The sequence below is a fragment of the Lynx rufus genome, unplaced genomic scaffold (genome assembly GCF_022079265.1).
Source record: "Lynx rufus isolate CCGP_SWC_20201006 ecotype Redwood Valley unplaced genomic scaffold, mLynRuf1.p SCAF_12, whole genome shotgun sequence".
Classification (NCBI taxonomy): domain Eukaryota; kingdom Metazoa; phylum Chordata; class Mammalia; order Carnivora; family Felidae; genus Lynx; species Lynx rufus.
The window spans coordinates 13,613,569-13,641,165 of NW_025814826.1; positions in this window are offsets into that span (position 1 = coordinate 13,613,569).

The following is a 27,597-nucleotide window of genomic DNA, read 5'->3' on the forward strand; positions in this document are numbered from 1 at the left end:
TCACAATGTCAAAGTAAAAACCAAAGTCCTTAGAATGGCTTATAAGAACCTGTCTGATCTGTGCCCCTGTACCTTTCTGATCTCCTGTGACTCCACATTTCTGCACCTCACTCTAGCACACGAGGCTCCTTCCTACTCCTTGATCATGTTAGGCATGTTTCTACCTTATGCCCTGTGGTGTAAGCTGTTCCCTTGAACATGGGGAAGTGGACAGGCACCTCCCAGTTATCCGCTTGCTAATTCCCTCGCTTCTTAAGTCTTTGATCGAATCTCACCAAGTCAAGGAGGCTTATCATGAGCACATCATTTAATACTGCAGCCTGCCCCCTGCCCCAGCACTCTTGATCCTTCTAACACCGTTTTTCTTGCCCTGTTTCCCATATTGCTCTCTCACCTTTATATACATAAAGGTGTGTGTGTTGTGTGTGTGTGTGTGTGTGTGTGTAGTATATATAATATATATACTTACATAGAGAAAGAATTGAAAACAATAAGGAAATAAAACAGTCAAGAAAGATCTTAAAGGTTAAAAATTAAAACTTCTAGAAATGGAAAATACTGAAATATGCTGAAATTTCAAACTCTCAATGGAGGTGTTAATCAGATCTGTACTTCTTTCCAGATACTCTGGAAAATTCTGAGAAATAATCCACAGTGCAACATAGAATAACACAGAAGTAGAAATATGAAAAATTTTAAAGGGGAGAATAGAAAACATGGGGGAGAGAAAAGATTCAAATAGATAATGGCTGATAATTGTCCAGATTTAATGAAAGAAAATGGTTCAATTTTAAGATATAGCTCCTAAGCAAGATAAGTAAAAATAAACCCGTGTCTACACACATCACAGGTAAGCTACAGAACACCCATTAGAAATTTTTAGGGCAAACAGTAAGTAAATACAGGTTACCAAAAAAAGGAATAACCTCTTACTCAACAACAGATTTCTTTTCAACAGTTACAGAAGATAGGAGACTATTTAAAATTAGCCCCAAAAGGCTGAGAAAAAAAAAATGACAGACCCTAAATTTCATTCAAGGATTAGGGTGCAAGTAAAGACATTTTTGGAATAGGAAAGTAAGTGTCTTAGCTCTGGCTGCTATTGCAAAACACCACAGCCTGGGGGCTTAAACGACTGGGGGCTTGCTTCTCACAGTCTGGAGGCTGCAAAGTCCAAGATCAAGGGGCCAGCCAATTCAGTTCCTGGTGACGGCCCTCTCTTTCTGGCTTGCAGAAGGCTGCCTTCTCCCTGTGTTCATAAACAGTAGACAGAAAGAGAGAGTTCCGGGGGTGCCTGGGTAGCTCAGTCGGTTGGGCGTCTGACTTTGGCTCAGGTCATGATCTCAAAGCTTGTGAGTTCAAGCCTTGCGTTGGGCTCTGTGCTGACAGCTCGGAGCCTGGAGCCTCTTCAGATTCTGTGTCTTTCTCTCTCTCTCTACCGCTCCCCCGCTCACTCTCTGTCTCTCAAAAATAAATAAACATTAAAAAAAACTTTTTTAAATAAAAAAAAAAAGAGTTCTGTCCTCTCTTCTTCTGATAAAGACACTAATCACATCATGAGGGCCCCCACCCTCATGATTTCTTCTAAACCTAATCACTTCCCAACACTCCCCCTTCAAACACTATCCCATTGGGAATTTGGGGGAGGCACATTCAGTCTGTAATACGAAGACAAGAAGGTTACCACTACTAGATCATTAAAGGAAATATTGATAACAGATATATTCAAGGAAGAAGGAAATTGGAAGCAGACTAAATTAAAAGTAAAAAAGATATCATGAGTAAAGAAGTTAATTAACAGGTAAGTAAATCTAAAACAAACATTGTCTCATACATTGATAAAAGTGCATAGTAAGAGTTACAGAACTGAGATGGAATGACCCAGCTAGACAATAACAACCTGTGAAACTGTGCGGGGTAGTGATTGGACTTAAACCTTTCCTAGAAACTCGTATAGTTTAGCAGGAAGGTGTGGAAAGATTCTAACAGAGTGTAGTAAGTATGCACGCTAAAATGTGAACGTGTGAGAGAACGAAATTAAAACCCGTTGACAAGGGAGAAATGGAACGAAGAAACCCCTATTAGAAAAAAAGAAAACTCGGGGCCCCTGGCTGGCTCAGTTGGAGCCTGTGATTCTCGATCTTGGGGTTGTGGGTTTGAGCCCCATGTTGGGTATGTTTAAATATTATTGAACTATATTTGATAGTGGGTGCTGTCGAAAATATGCAGCTACTTGCACCAATGGCAGGTGCAGCTTGCTTCTGAGAGCTGGCGCAAGGGTGGGGTGCAAGCCAGTTGCCCAGTTTCAAGCACTGGGGAGTGGAGTGAATAATCACTCCTCTTTGTTAATTTCTGAGCTCAGGATAGGCTCTCCTGAAGACAGCCAAGTGTGAGGGCTTCTTGCTGACGTGTCTCACTGCGACAGAGGTGATGATGCTTGCAGCAACATTCCAGGGCAGATTAAGAAGAAAACTCACCTCCCCAGTTGAAAGCCAGGGGCAAGGGAGAGGGATCCCAGCCCTAGTGCCAAAAAACAGATACACAGAACTTCTGGCAATGGCTATGAGCAAATGGAGTCCCAGAAATTAAACGAATGATTTAAGACAGTTGCATTGCCAGAAAAAGAAAAAAGAGTAAGAAAGAAGAAAAAAACCAACAGGCCTGGTGAACAAGGCCCCACGATTTCTCAGTTCCTAAAACTATCCTGAGGTCCAAGTATTCTAACAGAAAGTGAACTGCTGCGAACACATCATCCACCCCCAGATGGCCCTAAAAAGCACTGGACAAGGGCGATCCAGCAGTCAGAACCTGAGGTCACATCACCTGACCAAGGACCTCGTTCCACTGCCACCGATGAGATGACTAATGGATGCACGTGAGAATCTGGGGTTCAGTAATTTATCGACAACAGAAGGCACGAGCTCTGGACCCACCACCAATGATAGCTGTTCTTTTTTTATTTTCTGAGCGGGAGGTTTTTACTGTGGCTATTCCAATTTTCCCTACACCATTTTGTACTAGATGCATATGAAGTTTTTACCCGGAAAGAGTCCATAGGTTGCAAGATAGTGAGATATCAAATGTAGACAAGAACACGACTAAATTGGAAGAGGCACGGAATTCTCCCGGAAATCATGTGCTCTGATTGTGAAAAATATCTCCATAAAAACTCTTTTGGATGCAGTGGCAGAACATGACCTGGGGGTATGCTGTGTAAGAACAGGGCATAGACGGTATAGAAATGATATACACGTGGTTCAAGTAGATCATCTTAGGTTGGGGATCTTTAAATGTACAAGAAAAAAAAGGTGTCTATGTGTGGCAGGGGAGAGGGTCTTACAGTTTTCCCAGGACAAACCCATTTACCCCACTCTGGGAATGCCCTATCTGCACCCTAACCCCATTGCCATCCATGCGGCCAGAGCAACAGGGCTCCTAGAGGCCATATTTATAGAAGACGACTGCTCCCCAAGCCACACTTGATGGGACCAAGGATGTACACCTGTTCCAAACTGAGCCAAGGAATTTGGAAATGCACTCAACACACCTCCACTTCAGCGAGGGTCTCTCCTGGATGGGGGAAAACGAAGCCCCAGGATTTGACTGTGGCCCTGCTTTCCAATGTGAAGAAGGAGAAGTAGTGAAAACCAGTCTACAGAGAGGAAGGCTCAAGAATGAGAGACCAGCAGAGGCCAGCACAGAGAGACATGTGATGGACTTCTAACCCTTGATTCCAGTATGAGCCATAGATTACATCCCTGCCCTTGGGTTTCAGGAGACATCCCCTTACCTTTAAAGTTAATTTATTTATTTTGAGAGAAGGAGCTGGGGAAGGGGCAGAGAGAAAGGGAGAGAGAGTCCTAAGCAGGCTCTGTGCTGACAGCCTACTCGGGGCTAGAACTCATGAACCGTGAGATCATGACCTGAGCCGAAATAAACAGTTGGATGCTTAACTGACTGAGCTGCCTAGGTGCCCCTCCCTTACCTTTAAAAACAAAGCCCTCCTTGGGGCACCTGGGTGGCTCAGTCTGTTAAGCGTCCAACTTTGGCTACGGTCATGATCTCACAGTTCACGAGTTCAGGCCCCACATCAAGCTCTGTGCTGACAGCTCAGAGCCTGGAGCCTGCTTCAGATTCTGTCTCCCTGTCTCTCTGCCCCTCCCTTGCTCATACTCGGTCTCTCTCTCTCTCTCTCTCAAAAATAAATAAAACATCAATAAAAAAATTTTTTTAACAAAGCCTCCCTCTTGGCGTAAGCTAACTCAAATCAGTTTCTGTAATTTGCAACCAGTGGAATCCTAAGTAATTAGGAGATTCCTCCTAGGATTTGAGGCCTTCCTTTTTCTGTATAGACAACCTTTGTTTCTAGACTTTTCTGTGTACAGGAACATACACATGCGATTGTAAACATAGACTACATGAGGAGACGGAATGAGCCATTCATTGGACCATCTTATTCCAACCATCTTTCCTCCAATCTGTTTCCATCATGGAATTATAACTTCCTCACACAGTCCACCCACTGTAAAAGTGGGTCTCAATGTTCCCCCAAACCGTCTTCCCTGGTACTAACATGAGGAGAGGGTGGGGCTTTGAGTGGCCAGGAATGGAGAGCCCTGAGCTTAGTTCAGCTCTTCGTTGTTGCCCTGAGCAAGTCTGCCTGCTTCAGAATCCGATTTCAGGAGATGCGCTTCTCACAGGAAGAGAAAACCCCAGGTGAATGAGGAAAAGTCGGGTCTGCAGGAAGGATTCAGTCTCTCAGAAGCTTATCCCAAGGAACATTTGGAGGGACATGCGCTCACGAGTATAAGGTGTGATTCTTCCTCCCCGCCACCCCCCGGTCCCCATCCTTAGAGTTCAGAGATCAATCCACGCAAGAAAAATGTGAGGCCCTCCCACGCCCTGTCTGATGACGTCAGCCTCCGTTTACTGCTCAGCATGGCAGAAAACCAGCTTGATCTTTTTCAAGTGGTGGGATAAACACTTGTATAGAATCCATTTGTTCCTCTTAAAAATCATTTTAATTTAGTATTTGTGTATTTAAGGAAGTCGTGAAATTTAACTACTGAAGAAGTCTTTTCTCAATAATTTTGATTTGGTTATCATGAATTTGAGGCATCGATGGAGTATGGATGTTCCAGTGTTAAGTAATGACCTTCCCTTGGTTCAAAGTAGAAATGAATTAAATAAATATGAGTCAAAATTAATCTAGGGAATTAAGATGAGATATTTTTAAATGTTGTCCATAAATATTATAACGCTCGAAATTTAAATACAAACGTGCATGAACTTTCAGAATTATTTCCATCTATTTACTTGATAAATCCTGACTCACGGAATGGCTGTGCTGAATTCAATCAATTATCTTTAGGTCATCTCGTGACAGTTTAATTGTCCTTGTGTGGCTTTGGCTTTTAAGTGCAAACATTACACTCATTTTCCCACACACGGTATGTTACTACTACATATGGTACAGTGCATGATTTACTAGAAAGCTGCTTGCAAAGGAGGTCTGTAGAATGAAAATCTCTTCTGCTCCTGCTGCTAAAACATATTTTGTAGATTTAAAATATATTCATGGAACCAAGTCTTCTGAGTTTTCATCCTCTATGACTGGATTTCTCAATGTGCCAAGTATTTTTTTATATTGCTCATTTTAGTAAACCTTTTTATGTCCCCTAAGTTCTCAATGGAATGACACCCGGCCCATCTGTTCTTCTGTCTAGCTCCTCGGTAAGTCCCCTGCTATGTTGCCAAGGCAACAATACCTGCTATGACATCAATCATAACAAATGGCTATCCCTTCCCTAGACTTCAGATTCCGAATGCAACACTTGGCTTTCAAAACCCTGGTTTTTTATCCTTAGGGTTAACGATTCTTCTTTAGGGGACACCTGCCTGGAGTGACCTTGCCACAGTTTCCTCAGCCAGAAGCTTCCTTCCATAGTTAGGAAGCCCATCGCTCTAAAGCCAGTAGTATCTTATCTTTCACCCTGGCTGACTCAGTCTCTCACAAAAGCATCTAGAATTGCCGGGGATAGGAAACCACTGGGAGGAGGACTCATACCGGTGGTTTTCAACCTTCATCGTGACTCAGAATACCCCGGGGCTGCATGCGAACACACGCCATCTGGACTCCGCCCTTCCTGGATCCTGATTCAGGAATAGAATCTAGGCTTCTTTTTCACAAGCTCCTTCGTAGATGTACAACCCGAGCATGGGAAACAATGACCTGGATTTTCTTATTCAGACATCCCAGAATCAGATTGTTAGTGTTTTTGTATGCATAGGACTTGGGTTACCTGCATCAGCATTGCTGGGATATTTGACTGAAAATTCAGATTCCTGGGCCCCACTTCCTAAATCAGAATCTGAGCATGGGATCCAGATATCTGTATGCCAAGCATGCCGGGGCAATCGTAATGACACTAGAAAGACCAACTAGACCTGGATTCAAGTAATCTTGGGCACAGTTTTTGAAATTTCTCTGTATCTGTTTCATCTATAAAAATGAGGGTGATAGTATCTACCTCATGAAGGGGCCACCAAGGGTTTGTTCTTCCCACCAAAAGTCATGCTGCAAAACTCCAACGCAGTTCCAGAGACAAAGACAGCACAGAGAGCCACAGAAGTGAAAATACAATCTCAATCATTTCAAGAATCCATTGACCCACAAAGTATTTCTGTATTTCATAAAAACCTGGATAATTTAGAATGTGTTGCACATATATAATTCCAGAAGGGAGAAAGCTAAGGAACCACTGCTTTGGAGAACGATGCTTAGACAGGCTTTCTTCCTCTCTGGGTCACTCTACCAGCAGGATATTTCCTGGACTTCGGAGGAAGAACACTTCTCTCTACTCTTGTTTCCTGAGCTTAGTCAAGTTAAAAATCTTTCTCCAGCTGTCACTGACCTTCCAGGCTTCCAAGACACTTTGAAAATGCTATTGTCATGATGTATCCATAATCAAGAATGACAGTGACTCCCGTAGATTTGCATTGGCTATCTCCAGGATTTGGGGTGCAAAGTCAAGGCTTTGGTCAGTTTATCTGGAGTCAGGGTAGGAGCAAAGCATAATGTTCTGATCCCTCTGTTTCCAATTTCAGCATGGCAGGGTCCTGTTCAGTAGAAGGCTGCTGTTCATTTCTAAGTGACCCTCTGAAAATAAACAACTTACAGAAAAAGAGTCCTCAGAAGTGGCAGGGGTGACCTTAAACACCCACAACCCTTCACACTGATCAACCTCCTCAACTTGAGGTGTATGGAGAACAGAGAGCCTGGTATTGAGAGAACACTAGAAAGACAATTAAATAATTGGAAAATAAAACCTTTTGGGAAGGGCTAAAGGAAATAAGATATTTAGCCTGGAGAAGAGAAGGCTGAGGAATGACCTAATTATAGGCTTCAAGTACATGAAGAATTAATCTACAGCAGATGGTGACCAGCTGTTTTCAATTCCCATTGAATACAGTACAACAGAAAATTGGCTTAGAGGGTAATATAAAGGATTTAGGATAGATAAAAGAAGGAATTTACTGGTTTTTGAGGGTCACAAAGGTTAAGAGGAGATAGGCTCTATTACTTAGGGAGATGACAGCCACTCCTTCCCTGAGGTTTCCTGGTCTGGATTGGTTTGTTGAAGTGCATTGAGGGGGAAAGAGAGCTTTATTGTGCAGTGGTGAGGGCCGGCCCTGTTCAATGGCTGTTCATCACACCTGTAGGCTCTATTCATCTAGCTTCTCATGGTTGTGTTTATGTTTTCCACACGTCGTTACGATCACAGCCAGTGACATTCATCAAGTGCCAAGTGTTGGCCTGGCATGGCAGAAGAAAACTGCGTAGCTTCCACCTTTTCCCCCTCAAACTTTTCTTTGCCACTTGACAATTCTAAATATTTATTGAGTAATATCTGAGTACCAGGCACTGTTTCGGGCACGGAGGAATATCCAGACGAGTACAATATGGGTGTTCTCAACAACAGTAGAGACCGCAGGTGGGCACGTGCACGTGAGTGTGTGTGTGTGTGTGTGTGTGTGTGTGTGTGTGTTGGAGAAGTAGCAAGGGTGGTATGACATAATCAGCTGAGGAACTTAAAAAACACATATATGTATCCTCTCCCACCAGACTCTGATGTGTCTTTAGTGGCATATCATTCTGATATATTCTAACAAATCATAATCATCACCTGCAAGCTAAGAACCTTGATTTTTTTTACCTCAAAAGGTAAGAAGAAATACTTTTCATTTCTATTTTTAATTTTTTTTTTTCAACGTTTATTCATTTTTGGGACAGAGAGAGACAGAGCATGAACGGGGGAGGGGCAGAGAGAGAGGGAGACACAGAATCGGAAACAGGCTCCAGGCTCCAAGCCATCAGCCCAGAGCCTGACGCGGGGCTCGAACTCACGGACCGTGAGATCGTGACCTGGCTGAAGTCGGACGCTTAACCGACTGCGCCACCCAGGCGCCCCTCATTTCTATTTTTAAAATTTTAAATCCAGTACAGTTAACACCTAGTGGTATATTAGTTTCAGATGTACAATATAGTGATTCAACAGTTTAAAATTTTTTTTTAACATTTATTTATTTTTTGAGAGACAGAGAGAGACAGAGCATGAGCAGGGGAGGGGCAGAGAGAGAGGGAGACACAGAATCGGAAGCAGGCTCCAGGCTCTGAGCCGTCAGCACAGAGCCCAATGTGGGGCTCAAACTCACAAACCATGAGATCATGATCTGATCAGGCACCCTTGATTCAACAATTTTATACATATCTTAGAGCTTATCATGATAAGTGTACTCTTAATCCCCTTCACCTATTTCACCCATCCCCCCACCCACCTCCCCTCCGGTAACTACCAGTTTGTTCTCTTATAGTTAAGAGTCTGGGGGCTCCTGGGTGGCTCAGTTGGTTAACTGTCCGACTTCAGCTCAGGTCATGATCTAACGGCTCATGAGTTCAAGCCCCACGTCGGGATCTGTGCTGACAGCTCAGAGCCTACAGCCTGCTTCAGATTCTGTCTCTCTTGCCCCTCCCCTGCTTGCACCCTGTCTCTCTCTCTCTCTGTGTCTCCAAAGTTTGAAAAACACTGTTGTAAGGAAAGAGGGTAGCTTTGCTCCAGGCCTGAGGGACAAGAACCCATATTGTTATGCCTCAGTCGGAGGGTAAAAAATAGGGTGTAGGTCTAGGCTGAGAAAGAAATAGGTCAAGCTTCTCTAAGCCTTAAACTAAAGGAGTGCATATGTGTTCCAGCCCAAGTCACCAAGATAGAAGAGTGTGAGGACAAAAGCCCCAGTGGGTAGTAAAGCACCCTGGGATAAGAGTCACTGGGATTGTCCTCTGGGCTCTGTGTATCCACTGAAGCACTTGGCTAATGAAGGTTATGAAGATTCGGGGTCCTACAAGCAAGGCTATTCAAAGTCTAGAAGACACCTAGCATAGAGGGACCCCAGTGACATGGAAAAGGAAATATTCGACTCCAGTCTCAGCTAGGTCACTAATGAGTTCAGTCGATCCAAGCAGGTCACATAATGTCTCATGAGGTAAGGCAGCAGGGTTGGTGGCAAATGAGTGCAGGCTGCCATAACTCAAAGGGCGCTGTCCCTCAGCACAGCGTGAGGGGACTGCTGCAGGTCTAGTGGTGACCGGATCTGCAACAACGACACTGTCCCACCACCTGGGGAGCCTGTGCTTTAAAATCATGACCTAAGTCTGAGCACAGGGCTTTTGGAGATGGTTTGTCGATTGCTTATCAATCAACAGGTTGCGGGCAAAGAATACCAGCTTCAATTTCCTCATCTATAATACGGAGCTAATCCTACGGGAGCACATTCTGGCTCAGGGCTGGACCAGGCGGTCACACGGGGGCTGGCACATGTGATGTCAGAAGTCCCAGCTTTGTCTCACTACACCTGCCTGAGTGACACCTGGTGGGACAGAGGTGGGTGGGTCAGAAAAGAATATAGCTATGGAAGCTAGGCAGTCCAATAAGGAAAAGATATACATATACATACAAACATACATATTCATGGATTCAGATGGGTGATACACTCCGACACGTTATAATTCCTACCCTCAGAGAGCTCACAGACTGGTAGAGGGAGACCGAGGTGGAATGAATAGCTGAAACACAGCATGCCGTGTGGAACCATGAGCAGGCCATGATCGAGGTAAGAGCATCCAACACCCTACTTACACCCTCCTGTATTTCCCCCTCACTTCCTCTAACACTGGTTCTCATAGGGCCATGCTACACCTTCCCTCCCAGGCGACATTTAGAAATGGGTTGCATAATTTTGGTTGTCAGATGCCTTTGCCTATTAGGGCTGCTATAACAAAATACCCCAGATTGGGTGGCTTACAAACAATGGAAATTCTTCTCTCACAGTTCTGGGAATGGGAAGTCCAAGATCAGGGTGCCAGCATGGTTGGGCCCTCTCCTGGTTGCAGACTTCTCTCTGCATCCCTGAATAGTGAAAGGGGCGAGGGAGCTCTGTAGCATTACATTCTGATGGAGGAGGTAGAAAGCAGACCAGTAAACAAACAGGTAAACCATATAACATCAGATGGTAGGAAGCACTATAAGAAAAATTAGTAGGGAGGGGGGTGACTATTTTCCATGGGACGGTCAGAGAAAGGCTCTCTGCAAACATTTGGATAAAGACCTGTATTAAGTAAGACAGTGAACCATGTACGAATCGGTGCAAAGAGCCTTTCAGGCAAAAGGAATAGCGGGTGCAAAATCTCTGACTCTGGAGTGTGCTTGGCAGCTTGTAGGGACAAGGAGGAGGCTGGAACAGCATAAGCAAGGGGAAGAATGACAGGCAGTGGAGATGGAGTGTTATGTGGCAGTTGATGACGTAGGACCTTGTAGGTCACAATAAAGACTTTGAGTTTTATGTTAACTATGATGGGAAGGTATTAGAAGACTTTCAGCTGAGAGTGACACGATCTAACTTGTATATATTTTTAAAGTTTGTTTATTTATTCTGAGAGACAGAAAATTCGAGCAAGGGAGGGGCAGAGAGAGGAGAGAGAGAATCTCAAGCAGCTCCGCACTGCCAGCACAGAGCTGGATGTGGGGCTCTCTCTCACCACCATGAGATCATGACCTGAGCTGAAATCAAGAGTCAGACGCTTAACCGACTGAGCCACCCAGGCGTCCTGATCTGACTTATATTTTCAAATGATTAGTTTATGGAAAAGAAACTGAGGGGCAGGAGCGGAATGAGAAACGAAATTTGAAGGGCCAGAGAACACCCAGCTAGCAGAGCGCAAGTCGTGTGCCTGCATCACGGTTGCCAGGGATGGAAAGAGCAGGAATCTGGTCACCAAAGCGGTGAGCTTTGGCATCTCATATGACGGCAGAATCCCCCCGCAAACAGAAAGGGGAGTCGGATGCTGAAATGACAAGTGTCCACAACACAGTAGACTCAAAGCACTTGGTGAGGCAACGGGGCAGGAGAGAGGAATGTAGGGGGACAGCCAGGGCTCTGGCATCGGGGGCTGGGTAGGCAGTGGCATTATTTATTCATCAACATTAAGGAAGAGGACTCAGGAGGTGCAGAACTAACCAAGAGGTGCAGACGTGGGATCACAGGTATGCAGGTGGTAACTACAGCTGTAATAGTGAAGGAGATCTAACCCCAAAGGGTGGAGGAGGAGGAGAGAAGAGTTCAGAGCTCAGATGCTAGAGAACGCCAAAGTTTAAGATGTGGGCAAAGACAAAGGAGCAGGCAAAGGCAGTAAAAAGAAATGGTTAGAAAAACAGGAGAAACAAACAAACAAAAAAACAAACAAACAAACAAACGAGGGCCTGGTCAATAGCATTGGTTAAGCATCTGACTCTTGATTTTGGCTCAGGTCTTGATTTCATGGTTCATGAGATCAAGCCTCACTTCAGGGTCTGCACTGACAATGTGGAGCCTGCTTAGGATTCTCTCTCTCCCTCTCTCTCACCCGCCCCCCTTCTGTCTCCTTCAAAATAAATAAATTTTTTAAAAAATGCTACAGAGACAGGCCCTGTAAGTTGCTATAGCTCCCTGTGTTTCCCGTAATAGAACACTTAACGTGTTTATGAGACCTGTCTGAAAGCCGCCCCCCTTGCCCCCCCACCGCCCAGTGAACTGTAAATGCCATGAGGCCAGAAATTGTGTCTATTTGGGTCCAGCATTACAAACCAAAGGGCCCAACATGATGCTTGACCCACAGTGGCATTAAATATTTGTTCAATTACCAAATGGACGACTGAGCTGCAAATAAGCAATCTTCCGCGATCTTTGCCTGAGCACTGGCAGTGCAATGGAGAGATCCCGTCCCACCACAATCAGCTGTAATACGAATGAGACATGAGAAAATGGAGAAATCAAGCATCTAACTTTCCTCAGAGGAGGACGGGTAAGCTCAAGGTGCTCTCGTGTTCAGGTTGCTCATGGTTTGCTTTTGTTTCTCTTCGCTTAGGAGAACAGTGGACGTGAGCACATTCCTTCAGTGGGTAAAAGCCTGCAGAGGGGGAGGAGTAAAAAAACTGAGGCGAGAGGAAGTCATGAGCAGAGTCCCAGAAAAGACTGGAGGGGTAGGATCAAGAGATCAAACAGAAGGCATGGTGGTGAACTAAAGGAAAAGCAGCTCTGAGGCTTGAGGGAGAGAAGTTTCTGTAGAAGAAGACAAAGGTGAGTTTGTAGATGAGAGTGCAAAAAATAGTGGGAATTCAATTTACTTATGCTTAATTCTATCTATACTGTAGAAGAGAAGGTGCAGGAATTGATGCTAACTACAAAGTTTATTTTATTTTGGTTTTTTTATTATTATTGATTTATTTTTGAAAGAGAGGGAGACAGAGCATGAGCAGGGGAGGGGCAGAGAGAGGAGACAGAATCTGAAACAGGCCCGTGCTCTGAGCTGTCGGCACGGAGCCCGATGTGAGGCTAGAACTCACGAACCGCAAGATCATGACCTGAGCTGAAGTCGGACCCTTGACCGACTGAGCCACCCCGGAGCCCCGAAGCTCACCACAAAGTTTAGAGAGACCAGTCCCCACAAGGGACCGCTCTCACTTCTGACACCAATTACAAGTACGGAGAGTTCCAAACACCCCTCAAAGCTTCCAATAATTCCGCAGATGGACTCACAGAATTCACTGAAAGCTGCTATACTCCTGGTTACAGTTTATTACAACAAAAGGATACAGATTGATATCAGCCAAGGGAAGAGACATGTAGGACAGGGCTGAGGAGAGCTCAAACATGGAAACTTCCCATTGAGAATGTCTTCTTCCCATTGAGGCATGGACAAGTTATACCACCAGCATACACATGTGACAATATGAACAACATGCAGAGGATCACCTGCCAGGGAAGCTCACCCAAGCCATTGGTATTTGGTTTCATCGGGGTGCCCCCCCCCACATCCTGCCCATGTGGCTGACCTTTAGTCCAGTGCTTCTTGGAGGTCAGGCTATTGCCGTTGGTCTCCAGGCCCCTCTAGAGACAAATCTGATATGCCACGGCCCAACACCCCCAACATAAATCATACTGTTAGAAAATCTGGTGGCTCAGGCCCCTGGGAAAACAAAGACACTCCCATCAGGTGTGACATTCTAAGGGCCTACAGATCATCTTCCAGTAGCTGAGGGTAAAGGCCAAGCCTCTCTTTGTGTAAAGTAATTCTTCACTATTCCCAAGGCAATTTGCTGATAAAGCGTGAAATGAAAAGAAGGGCAGGAGCTTAAGAAGAGCAATAGGGAATAAAAAGAGAGTCAACGGCCAAGATCACTGCCTAATCACAGAAGGGTGGCCGGCCGAGATCATTTGGCTTGGGCAGGAAGGAGTACTGACGTGATCGCATTCAGACGAGTACTTCTCTGAACACAGCCAACAGGGTGTGCGTCGCGTTTTCGTAAACTGTGGTGTAAACGACATCCCGTGGAGACACGCCAGGGCTGGTGCCTCTAGGTGGCTCACATAATAGGATACCACCTATTCCAGAAGCATGCCTGTTCCATAGTGCACCTGTTTCTCAAGAAACAAGATTCACAGTTTGCCTGCTACAAATGTCAGGCGTAGCCCGTTTAGGTGACTCTCCTAAATCTTACCAACAGAGACTGAGTCACATCAACAAACATGTCTTGAGAACCTACCAAGAGTCGTAGCACACATGCTAGAATCTGCTGACAAAAATGACGATTATAGGACACCTACCCTCAAATAGTTCACAGTCTGGCTAGGAAGAGAGCACAAAAACAACTTGGGGTTTATAAAGAAAGTACAAGGTCTAACTAAAAAACAAAAAAGAATAAAAAGAGGAAAAACTCACTGTGAGTGAGGCGCATATATGCTAAGGTTCAGGAAGACATTCCCAAGATGGTTTTATTCACTACCCCATAGCCAGCTCCTAGCAACGCCTGGCACATACCAGGCGTAAAATACGTGTTTGTTAAATGACCAAATGAACGAGTGAAATATTATTAGGCAATTAACTTAAATATATACACATATCGAAAATGCTAGTGACAAAGAGGTATAATTTCCTAACCAGGAGTGGTGACACAAGAGTCTGTTCTGATTTGGGGCCAGAACTTCCTCCTTCCCCAGCCTGAGTTTTTACAGCTGCGTTCCTCACGAGTCTATTTCTGTTCTATTATCGTTGTACAAGTTTGCACCAGGCAACAAATGCTGAACAGGAAACTTCACTCAGATAAGAGGGATCTGAGGAAAGCCCCTCTATCTACAAATATCTTTTGCCAACGTTTTATGTAGCTGATATGAGAGATATGAGACATCTACTTTTTTAAGAAAATGAAATATTTTTTGCAGATTGCGTATAACCCCAAAGACGGTTCTGAATATGCAGAAACCCTTTCTTCTGTGGATACAGTATACTTTAACATTGAAGTACGAGAGATCTGCAGTCAGACAGAGTAGGTCTAAATCTTAAATTTGCCACCAAAATAAGAATGACTTTGGAGATGTTATTGGGGTTTTTTTAATATGTGAAATAATAATATAGTATCTATTTTAGCCTTGCGTTCTGCCTCCAATTAAGACTAGAAGAAAAGAGGGGAAAGGCCACTAAAACAAGGAGGAAATATATTTTTAAAGCAAAAAGCTCTCCATATTTTTTTTTCATTAAAACTACTGAAGCGGGGGGCACCTGGGTGGCTCAGTCAGTTGAGCGTCCGACTTCAGCTCAGGTCACGATCTCACGGTCCGTGAGTTCGAGCCCCGCCTCGGGCTCTGGGCTGATGGCTCAGAGCCTGGAGCCTGCTTCCGATTCTGTGTCTCCCTCTCTCTCTGCCCCTCCCCCGTTCATGCTCTGTCTCTCTCTCTCTCAAAAATAAATAAACGTTAAAAAAAAATTAAAAAAAACTACTGAAGCGGGAGGGGCGGCGGCCTGGGTGGCTCAGTGGGTTAAGCGTCCAACTCTTAATTTCAGCTCAGGTGAAATTTCACCTCACAGTTGGTGAGATCGAGCCTGGCGTGGGGCTCTGCACTATCAGTGCAGAGCCTGTTTGGAATTCTCTCTCTCCCTCTCTCTCTCTGCCCCTCCCCTGCTCTCACTCTCTCTCTCAAAATAAATAAACATTAAAAAAAAACCAAAAAGCTACTGAAGAGCTGTGAATGAAACAAAGTATAAGCTCAATTCCCAAGCAGGGTGACCATTTCTAGGTGAGCCAAGATCGGCTGCTTTCATCCTTGGGTGCATCTGTCAAGCCCACACACAGATGAACCAGGGAGGAGCAGGGAGGGGTGTTGCTGGGATGGGGAGACCCTGGCTAAACTCTGATGATCACATGTGATGCTGTGATGGGTTAGAGTCTGGAAAAACTCCAAACTAAGATAGTCTTACTTGGTTTCCATCAGTAGGAAAAGACAGCCCCCAGGATGGAAGAAAATATTTGAAAATTAGATATCTCATCAAAGACTAGTATCAAGTTTATACAAAGAATTCTTGGAGTGCCTGGGTGGCTCAGTTGGTTGAGCATCTGACTCTTGATTTTGGCTCAGATCATGATCCCAGGGTCGTGGAATCGAGCCCTGCATTGGGCTCCACACCGAATGTGGAGCCTGCTTAAGATTCTCCCTCTCTCTCTCTCTCTCTCTCTCTTCCTCTTCCTCCCTCTGCCCACCTCCATACACTCTGTCTCTAAACAACAACAACAACAACAAAACAACAAAACAACTCTTAAATCTCAATGATAAAAAGACAGATAATCTGACTGAAATATGGGCAAAGGATTTGAATAAACATTTCCCCAGAGAAGATATACAAAAGCTAGGAAACATGCTAAAAGATGTTCAACATCATTAGTTATTAGGGAAATGAAAATCAAAACCACAATGAGATACTACTTAACTCCCATTAGACTGTCTATTAATCAAAATGACAGATAATTGGATAATTACGTGTGTTGCAAAGCATATGGAGAAATTGCTGGTGAGAATTTAAAGTGGTGCAGCTAGTTTGGCAGTTCCCCAAGAAGCAAAACGTAGAGTCAACATGTGACCCAGCAGCTCCAATCCTAGATATATACCCAAGAGAGCTGAAAACATACGTCTGCACAAAAACTTACACAAGCCTGTTCATAGCAGTATTATTCATTGTAGCCCCAAAGCATAAGCAATCCAAATGTCCATCAACTAGTGAATCAATAAAAATATGTGATATGTCCATACAATGAACTTATTTATTCAGCCAGTAAAAAAAAAAGAATAAAATACTACATTGGATTTCAACAAAATTTAAAACATCTTCTTCAACGTTTATTTATTTTTGGGACAGAGAGAGACAGAGCATGAACGGGGGAGGGGCAGAGAGAGAGGGAGACACAGAATCGGAAACAGGCTCCAGGCTCCGAGCCATCAGCCCAGAGCCCGACGCGGGGCTCGAACTCACGGACCGCGAGATCGTGACCTGGCTGAAGTCGGCCGCTTAACCGACTGCGCCACCCAGGCGCCCCAAAACATCTTCTTATAAGACACTATTAAGACAATGAAATGAGGGGCGCCTGGGTGGCTCAGTCAGTTGAGTATCTGACTTTGGCTCAGGTCATGATCTCACAGCTCGTGAGTTGGAGCCCCGCGTCGGGCTCTGTGCTGACAGCTCAGAGCCTGGAATCTGCTTCAGATTCTGTGTCTCCCTCTCTCTCTCTCTGCCCCTCCCTTGGTCACACTCTGTCTCTCTCTCTCCCAAAGAATAAACATTAAAAAAATTTTTAAAAAGACAATGAAATGATAAGCCACATGTATACACACACACACACACATACACACACACACACACACACACTCATATCCTGAAGATATGGTACATAAAGAACTCCTGAAAATCCATAAAAAGAAATCGAACAACCAGCAAGATCACGTACAAAAGTCTACTATAGACATTGTCAAAAAAAAGATATCTGAACGGCCAATAAACATAAAGAAAGGCACTCAACATAAGTTAGCAGGGAAATGCAAATGAAAGTCCCCATGAGATTGTAAATGTTATACACTTAGCAGAAAGGCTAAAATTAGAACGACTGATAACATCAAGGGTCAGCTAGGATGCGGAGGAACTGGAACTCTCACACACTGTGGTTGGGAGTATAAAATAGTATGACCACTTCAGAAAATTGAAAGTTTCTAATAAAATCAACCAGTATCCTATGTCATGGGCTTATTCGCAAAGCTAAGTCAGATGTAAACACTTGGTTCAGAGTACATTTTTTTTTTAACGTTTATATATTTATTCAGAGAGAGAGAAAGGGAGGAAGGGGCAGAGAGAGATAAGGAGAGAGAGAATCCCAAGCATACTCCACCCTGTCAGTGCAGAGCCCGATGCAGGGCTCAATCTCACAAACCATGAGATCATGACCTGAGCCAAAATCAAGAGTTCGATGCTTAACCAACTGAGCCACCTAGAGGCCCCTCATAGTACATTTTCAATACACATTTATAGTGATAGTAATAAACTACCTTGCACTCATAAATATCTCCTCCAGTTACAACGCAGACTTAACTAACTGCCAGAGCTTTGTTATTTAACTATTTCTTGACTGCTAGAGTGGTCTCTACCAGGTCTCTAGTGGGACATTCTCAAATTAGTACCTCATACCAAGTCTACCTGAGTTCAGGTAGGCAATTATGGAAACTGGAACATCTAAACAAATAGAACCCTATCATGCCTAAGTCGATAAGTCAATTCAATGTATAAAGAAGAATACACATTTTTCTGTCAATTTTGATGCAGTTGTTTTGGTAGATATCAAGTATTTAACTTTCAGAGTGTCTTTATTTGCCAAGAATTGTGCATAACAGGTATCCAATCCCTGGAGGATGTTACAAGGCTCAGGAATGGGATGAGAGCGTGAAAGTCAGTGATATTTGCTCCAAATGTTACTTGTTAAAAAAGAAAAAAAAAGTCATATTCACATTTTGATGCATCCAGACGTTCCCCCATTTCAAAACTTCCGCATTGAAATGTCATGTTTTCATTCTAATCCCTTGCTCTGTGAGGTGTTGATAAGCTCCTATGGATTCTATAAAGATAAGCAAGCTTCGTCCCTGCCACCAAAAGACTTAAAATATAGTAAGGATGTATAGGCAGATATATAATTAACTGTTCTCCCTGGGAATGAAACTCAGAGGACCAACTGAGTCATATGATCCCAGAGAGTCCCATGAGTTCAATAAATATCAAGTCCACCATACACACATGCAAGTTTCCTGGGGCCACTGTGAAGGGGAATGTCACTGTTCTGGCTTGTCTCAGAAGGCTCTGACATCACCAAAATGGCTAATTGTTCAATTTTTAAAGATTCTTTCTAAAATCCCAGAGGTGTAAAGGAATCTATGAACTCCCTGAAACTACATGGAAAAAAATTTTATGTCTTTATATGCATTTTGGCGGGGAGGAAATCTAGAACTTTCATTAGACTGTCACATGGCTCTGGGACTTAAAAAAGATTTCCTCTAAATTTGTTCTAATTACAATTTGAGTTTATCTATGACCTCCCATTACTCACGTAATTGAGAGTTGGCTGTAACTTTAAAGGCAAAAATTGTTAAAATCACAAAGATGAACAAACCTTGTTAACCAGGTGACACGGTTCCATTGGTCGCAGACTATGGCTTCCGTATTCCTTGAGGTCTCTGAGTGCGTCGACATAGTCATGATGGATCAGTTTGAAATTGATCTGGAAATGCAAAGTTTAATTGATTTTACTCCTAATTAAGCATCTTAACAGTCATAATTAGATTTTACCTTACATAGTAAATGGCCTAAACCATTTATTAACTGTGTGCTTTGAGCGATTAAACTCTGTGCCTCAATTTCCACATTTATAAAATAGGAATAGTAATAAAATCCACCACAGACTTGTTACAATAATTGAATGAATTAATATTTGTACAGCACTTAGACTAGTGCCTGGCACAAAGTAGATGGTGTAGAAGTGATGAATAAATAAAATATTTGTCTTTCTTTTCAAAGCCTGTGGATTGATTCTAGTCTGCATTGTTAAATATGTGTAATTGAAATTCTGGAGAACTCTTCAGAACTCTCTGAAGCTTACTTCATATGAAGAGCTTAAATTTAAGATTTCACGTTCAAGGAAGCTTATCTAAAGACTAAGCAGTCCTGGGGCACCTGGGTGGCTCAGTAGGTTAAGCATCCAACTTCGGTTCAGGTCATGATCTCATGGCTCGTGGGTTCGAGCCTCATGTCGTGCTCTGTGCTGACAGCTTGGAGCCTGGAGCCTGCTTCCGATTCTGTGTCTCCCTCTCTCTCTGGTCCTCCCCCACTCACACTCTGTCTCTCTCTGTCTCTCAAAAATAAACAAACATTAAAAAAAAAAAAAAAACGAAGCAGTCCATCCATTTCTTAGATTGTCCAAAATATGTCTCTGAGCTACAATCGGTCCCCACTGAGATGTATATGTTGTCATACGGTCTTGGCACTTAATAGAATTGCTTTTACTGAATTCTGCTTGTCCCCTGCCACTACCTTGCTAAAAGAGACCCTTTAAGAAAGTTATTCAGATTGTCCCTATGTGTTTACTAGGGATGTTACAAGAGACACTGTTGCCACCACACCCAGAGCCCTTCACCAGGCTAGTGCGTCGGCCAATGCATTCCATCCCCAGCTGCTGTGCTTGTCAAAACCCTTCTCCAGAAAAGCGTTCTCAACCAGCAGGTTAGAAGTGTCTGGGGGATGGCAGACTGCGCTCCACTCCAGTGGCAGACCATAGCCCATGACTGACTAATGTAAAGCTACAAAAGCCAGGCGGACAACCCGTGATGCCTCTAAGGCTCCAGGGCCCCTTATAAGACCAGGCTGTCTTCAGTTGAAACCACATCTTTGCCAGGATTCTTCCTCTGCTCCACTCTGCTTCCCTCACCTCCTTCCAGCTTTTTCCTGAGAACTCTCCCTCCCTAAATGATTCGTGCGGGAAACTCCATCTTGGATTCCACCTCCAAGGAACCCAAGCTAAGACAGCCATTAAATCAGATAGTAATACTGTATGCTGGGGGTGAGGGGGAGATTTTTCTCTCAGGCTTCAATGCCAGGAAAAATTATGTTCCTTCAAAGTAAGTTCTTCATTTTTATCTTATTAACCCTATCAGTCTCCTGAGAGTGCTCTCCTCTATATTTTGTTTGCCATGAATCAGAACCAAATTTTCTATCCATTTCTATTACGGACCTGTACTGCATTACCTAGTTTTGTTTTGTTTTGTTTTACACTGCCTATTTTTTAAATTTAGGCTCCACACCCAGCCTGGAGCCTGACGTGGGGCTTAAACTCACAACCCTAAGATCAATACCTGAGATGAGATCAAGAATTAGACGTTTAACTGACTGAACCACCCAGGTGCCCCTACACTGCTTTTTTTTTTTTATTTAGTTTTTTAAAAATGTTTATTTTTGAGAGAGAGAGACAGAGAGAGCACGAGCAGGGGAGGGGCAGAGAGAGAGGAAGACAGAGAATCCAAGCAGGCTCTGCACTGTCAGTGCAAAGCCCAACATGGCACTCGAACCCACAAACCATGAGATCATGACCTGAGCTGAAGTGGGACACCCAACCATCACCCAGGCACCCCCCTCCACTGCCTATTTTTGAATGACAACTTCACCCTTAGCTTTATTTCACCATTTTACTTTTTTTCTTTTTCTCTTTCTTTCTTTCTTTCTTTCTTTCTTTCTTTCTTTCTTTCTTTCTTTCTTTCTTTCTTTTTTCCCCCCATAATCAATCAATCATTATGTGCTTTGGAACTAGGTGGAATATAAACTTTAAAAGAAGTCACAGTTTCCCTAATCCTTCTTTTGCAATCTATATTCGACACCACTGGTTAGTGACTTGTCCAAGGTAAATTAACAGTGAGTGGTTGAGCCAGGAGGAGACTCATAACTGAACTTCTAGAACAGTGTTCTTTCTTTTTTTTTTTTCCTCCAGCTTTATTGAGGCATAATTGACAAATAAAATTGTAAGATATTTAAAGTATACCATCATGATGATTTGATACAGTATCCATTGTGAAAGGATTCTGCCCATCTAGTTAATTAACATATCACCATGTCTATATGAATACATATATATACAGATATATGCTTGTATGAGAGAACATTTAATTCCTAGTCTCTTAACAAATTTTTTAAAATTTTTTTTAACGTTTATTCATTTTTGAGACAGAGAGAGACAGAGCAGGAATAGGGGGAGTTCAGAGAGAGAGGGAGACATAGAATCTGAAACAGGCTCCAGGCTCTGAGCTGTCAGCACAGAGCCCAACGCAGGGCTGGAACTCATGGGCCGCGAGATCATGACCTGAGCTGAAGTTGGACGCCCAACAGACTGAGCCACTCAGGCGCCCCTTAGCAAATTTCAATTATACAATACAGTGCTATCGACTGTAGTCACTATGTTATACAACAGATCTTCAGACCCTATTTAGAACAATGTTCTTTCCACCATGATTAATGCATTCATTTATTCAACAGGCACAAGCATACATCTATACTATATGCTGGGTTCCATGCTAGATACCCAAAATATAAAAGTGAAAAATTAATTCCCAATCTAGTAGAAAATTATTTGCCATTTATTTACATGCTGCACATGTAAATAAATAAATGCAAAAAAATATTTCAGGTGCCATGATCAAAGTAAGAGCAAGACTGGGGAAAATGTATTTTACCTGGGAAAATCGCAAAGTGATTGAGTAACCTTGAGTGATCACTGGCTGGATATTCTGGGTGAGGATGGCAGAGAACACATTCTGGGGGATAGATTAGTTTAACAGTATACTAAATACGCAAAAAATAGCCTGATGGGCCTAAGTAGCTACAGATACCTGGGTATAGCTACAGCCTATCTGGGAAGGGAGGTAGTGTGTTGACGTAGAGCAGGGCTAGGCACAGAGCGTTTCTGTATCATCCTGTGAATTAAGACTCTGTCCTGTGAGAAGTAGGAGCAATTAAAGGGATTAAGAATGATCAGATTGGCATTTTAGAAAATGGATCTGGCAAAGCAGTGGGAATTGGATTGGGAGAGTAGAGGGCAAAAGACAAGAGGTGGAGTTAATTGCAACTATTCCAGAGGGTGGGGTGGTTCAGATCTTGGAGCTGGCAGTGGGGTGGACAGGTAGAGAAGATATGAAGGTAGTAAGAAGGTGGAGAAGCAGGAGAAACGAGTTCAAGTTCGGTAAGGTTCCCAGCTTTCTCCTTTGAGTGAGTGGATGGATGTAGGTATCAGTCACTAAAATGAGAACTGTTGGGGCACCTGGGTGGCTCAGTCAGTCAGTTAAGCGTCCGACTTCGGCTCAAGTCATGATCTCGCGGTTTGTGAGTTCGAGCCTCGCATTGGGCTCTGTGCTGACAGCTTGGAGCCTGGAGCCTGCTTCAGATTCTGTGTCTCCCCCTCTCTCTGCCCCTCCCATGTTCATGCTCTGTCTCCCTCTGTCTCTCAATAATAAATAAATACTAAAAAATAATAAAATAAAATGAGAATGGAAGATGTTAGAGGGGAAGTAGTGAGATTCGTTGCCCAAGGAATAAGCAGGTGAAATGTTTAGCAGACAGTTATAAGGATCTGGAAGGCAAGGGAGTTCTGGCCTAGAGATATTGATTCAGGAGTAATCATCTTATAGATAATAGTTAAGTAAGTAATAGATAAACAATAGATAATGACAGGGGAATTGATGAGGAGTATACAAACCAGTGTTTCTCAGTGTGAATCTTTCTCCACATGCATTAGAATCATCTGAGCAGCCTGTGAAAATACAAACTCCCAGGCCCAGTTCCAGACTTATTGAAGCCAAATTGTGAGGAAGAGTCTAACTGTGTTTTCTGTATTCTGAACAAAACGCCTTCAGAGATTCTGAGTTTGCAATCCACTCTGATACATGGTGGTATGTTAGTCAAGGTTGTGCAGAGGAAAAGGACCAGTAGGATTCATACATATGCATGCACACACACGTGTAGACATATATATAGATTATCCACCAATACATACATATGGATGTCTTTAGGTATTTGTATATCTACGTATATCATATAGATAGATTGATTTTAAGAAATTGGCACATGTGATTTTGAAGCCTGGCAAGTCTAAAATCTGCAAGGTAGGCTGGCAGGCTGGAGACCCAGGGAAGAGTTGGTGATACAGCCAGAGTCCAAAGGCATTCTGCTGGCAGAATTCCTTCTTCTTTGATGGTGATCAACCTTTTTTCTATTCAGGCCTTCTATTAAGGATGAGGCCCACCTCATTATGAAGATAAGATGCTTTACTCCAAGTCTGCTGACTTAAACGTTAATCTCATCTAATAAATACCTTCTCAGAAACTTCCAGCATTATGTTTGCTCAAGTATCTGGGCACTGTGGCTTGGCTAAGATAACACACGAAATTAGCCATCACAGGTGGGAAGGGAAGAAAAGGACAAAGAAGGGAGCTGAAGAAAGAACCCTAATGGGCAACAACACTGAAGAGCTGGGCAAAGCAAATAAGGTCCAGGGCAGAGAAGGACAAGACTACTGGCCACAGAGATGTCAGGAGAACTGAAGGAATGGTGCCACAAAAGACAAAAAAAAAAAAAAAAGCTGAAATGTTCAATAATGTTAAGTGACACAGAAAAGTCAAGAAGATACAAGATGATAAAAAGTGAAAAGAATTCACTGGGTTTAAGAAATAGATGTTTGGTGACGTACCAGGTTCAGTGACACAGAGAAGGTAGAAACTTCATTGAAGTTAAATGGGGAAGGAATCATTAAAAACCAAAAGCAAAAAGGGGTGCCTGGGGGGCTCAGTCAGTTGAGCATCTGACTCTTGATTTCAGCTCAGGTCATGATCTCATGGTTCTTGAGTTTGAGCCCCACATCACACTCTGAGCTGACAGTGGGAAGCCTACTTAGGATTCTCTCTCCTCTCTCTCTGCCCCTCCCCTGCTCATGTTCTCTCTCTCTCTCTCTCTTTCAAAATAAATAAGTAAACATTTTTTTAAAAAGATTCCAACCATAATTGGTGATGGTGGGGAGGATATTCATATAGTTAGAAATAAAAATAGTATCGGGGCACCTGAGTGGCTCAGTCGGTTAAGCGTCCAACTTCGGCTCAGGTCATGATGTCACGGTTCATGGGTTTGAGTCCCACATCGGGCTCTGTGCTGACAGCTCAGAGTCTGGAGCCTGCTTCAGATTCTATGTCTCCCTCTCTCTCTCTGCCCCTTCCCCACTCACACTCTCTCAAAAATAAATAAACATTAAAAAAAAAAGAAGTATAAATAGTACCAATTCTTGTATTAAAAATTTTCAGTAGGATCATACCATTTGACCAAGCTATTCTACTTCTTTAAAATTACACGAAGGAATTGAAAATATATCTATACCAAGATTTAGCTGTAAGATGTTCATCGAATGTGGTTTTCAATGTTTTTATTTTTTAAAGAATTTAAATGTATAATAATACAGTATTAAGGAAAGCAGTTATGTCCTATCTAGGTCAGATTTACAGTGAAGGTAATGAAAGTGAAGCTTTGGGCCCCTCATTTCCTCCTTTATAACACTGGGAAAGGTCCTTATAGCTTTGGATGAATAATTTTATGTTTTTTTCCTTAAATAGGGCTCTCTGAATTGTATGCTGTAGGCCCCTCCAAACCCAGATCTCCTTTGGGTGTATTCATGTAGTTATAAAAATAAACTTGCTTTCAATAAGACAAACAATTTTCCCCCAGATGGGCAAATTATTTGAATGGGCATTTCATCATAAAAGAAATATCAATGATGGGGCAGGGGGGTGGGGTGCCTGGGTGGCTCAGTCTGTTAAACGTCCAACTTCAGCTCAGGTCATGATCTCGTAGTCCATGAGTTCGAGCCCTGCATTGGGCTCTGTGCTGACAGCTTGGAGCCTGGAGTCTGCTTCGAATTCTGTGTCTCCCTCCCTTTCTGTCCCTCCCCTGCTCGATCTGTGATTCTCTCTCTTAAAAATAAATAAACATTAAAAAAAAAGTTTTGGGAATGCAAGCTGGTGCAGCCACTCTGGAAAACAGTATGGAAATTCCTCAAAAAACTAAAACTAGAACTACCCTACGACCCAGCAATTGCACTACTGGGCATTTATCCACGGGATACAGGTGTGCTGTTTCAAAGGGACACATGCACCCCCATGTTTACAGCAGCACTATCAACAATAGCCAAAGTATGGAAACAGCCCAAATGTCCATCAATGGATGAATGGATAAAGAATATGTGGTATATATATACAATGGAGTATTACTTGGCAATCAAAAAGAATGAAATCTTGCTATTTGCAACTACTGGAGGGAACTGGAAGGTATTATGCTAAGTGAAATTAGTCAGTCAGAGAAAGACAAAAATCATATGACTTCACTCATATGAGGACTTTAAGAGACAAAACAGATGAACATAAGGGAAGGGAAAGAAAAATAATATAAAAACAGGGAGGGAGACAAAACAGAAGAGACTCATAAATATGGAGACCAAACTGAGGGTTATGGGAGGGGCTGTGGGAGGGGGGATAGGCTAAATGGGTGAGGGGCATTAAGGAATCTACTCCTGAAATCATTGTTGCACTATATGCTAACTAATTTGGATGTAAATTAAAAAAGAAAAAATAGAAACAAAGGAGAGAAAAACGTATTGGAAAAAAAAGTTTAAAAAAGAGATACTGATGGTCAAGGAAATGCAAAATACAATCACAGTAAGATACCACTTCTCACCTTCTAGAATGGCTACATTTTTTTTAATGCTGTGAGGATGCAGAGCAAACAGAGCTCTTGTACCTTCCTGGTGGGAATGCAAAATGGTAGCACGACTTCGTAAACCAGTTCATCAGCTTCTTATAGAGTGAAATGTATACCTACCTATGACTCAGCAACCTCACTCCTAAGAATTTATCTAAGATAAATGAAGATGTGGGTTCACACAAAGACCTTCACGAGAATGTTTACAGAAGCTTTACAAAAGATCACCGAAAACTAGAAACAACTCAGATGTCCATCAACAGGTGAATGGATGAATAATCGTCGTATACCCACACAATGGAATACTACTCAACAATAAATAGAAACTAGTGATGCATTCAACAGCATGAATGAATCTCAAAGGCCTTATTTTAAGTGAAATAAAAGGCTATGTTCTGTAGGATTCCATTTATATGACATTCTGGAAAAAAAGCAGGCTATAGGAATAGAAATCAGATCTGTAGTTGCCAGACTGGGGTTGAGAAAGGAAACGTGGAGATGACAGAAATGTTCTGTATCTCGGTTTTGTGGGGCTTGCATGACTGTATATAGTTTTCAAAATCATCAAACTAAGCACTTAAAAAGGGCTTTACTGCATGTAAATTATACCTCAATAAATCTGACCTAAAAAATTGAAGTTATAGAAAAATATCTAATGACAAGGAATGGTGGTCACTGAGTATTAATAAGTGAAGAAAGTGGATTATAAAATAAACTGTATTAGTTTTTATAAATCAAGCATTTTGTGCATAGAGAGATAATACATAATACATTGAACAGAAGAACATATACCAACATTTCAACTACAGTTGTTTTTGAGGCATTGATTAATGAGTGAATTTTGATTTTATATTTTTGGGTATGTGCATTTTCTAAATTTTCTTCAATAAATATATATCTCATGTGGCTTTTTTTAAAGAGGATTTTTGTTGATGGTGATGGGTTAAAGGTTTTTAAAAACCGAATCGGGGCGGGGGGGGGGGGGGTTATCCAGATACAGATTCTAGCCTATTCTGATAGGCTTTGCTATTTAGGGAGAAAGTTATCAGAAAGGAACTGAGTTCAAGGATAGGATTTTTTTGTTTTGTTTTGCTTCTTCTTTTAAGCTGATTCTTTTCCTGTCAGGAAAGAGTGTGAACAAGACACCTGTGCAGTCAAGCGCTGACATGACACTCCTTGAGAGACACAGTCATGGAGCGATGTTAGGAGCAAATCCCAATTTTATGCTCAAAAGCCTCAATGACTCTCCTCTTTCTGAACGAAGCTTTCCATGATGCTACCCCAATTTTTCATTCAATCTTTTTCCCCGGTACCCACTTTCACATACTCCGTGCCCTAGCAAAGGGTTTACTCACTATTCCCAGCCA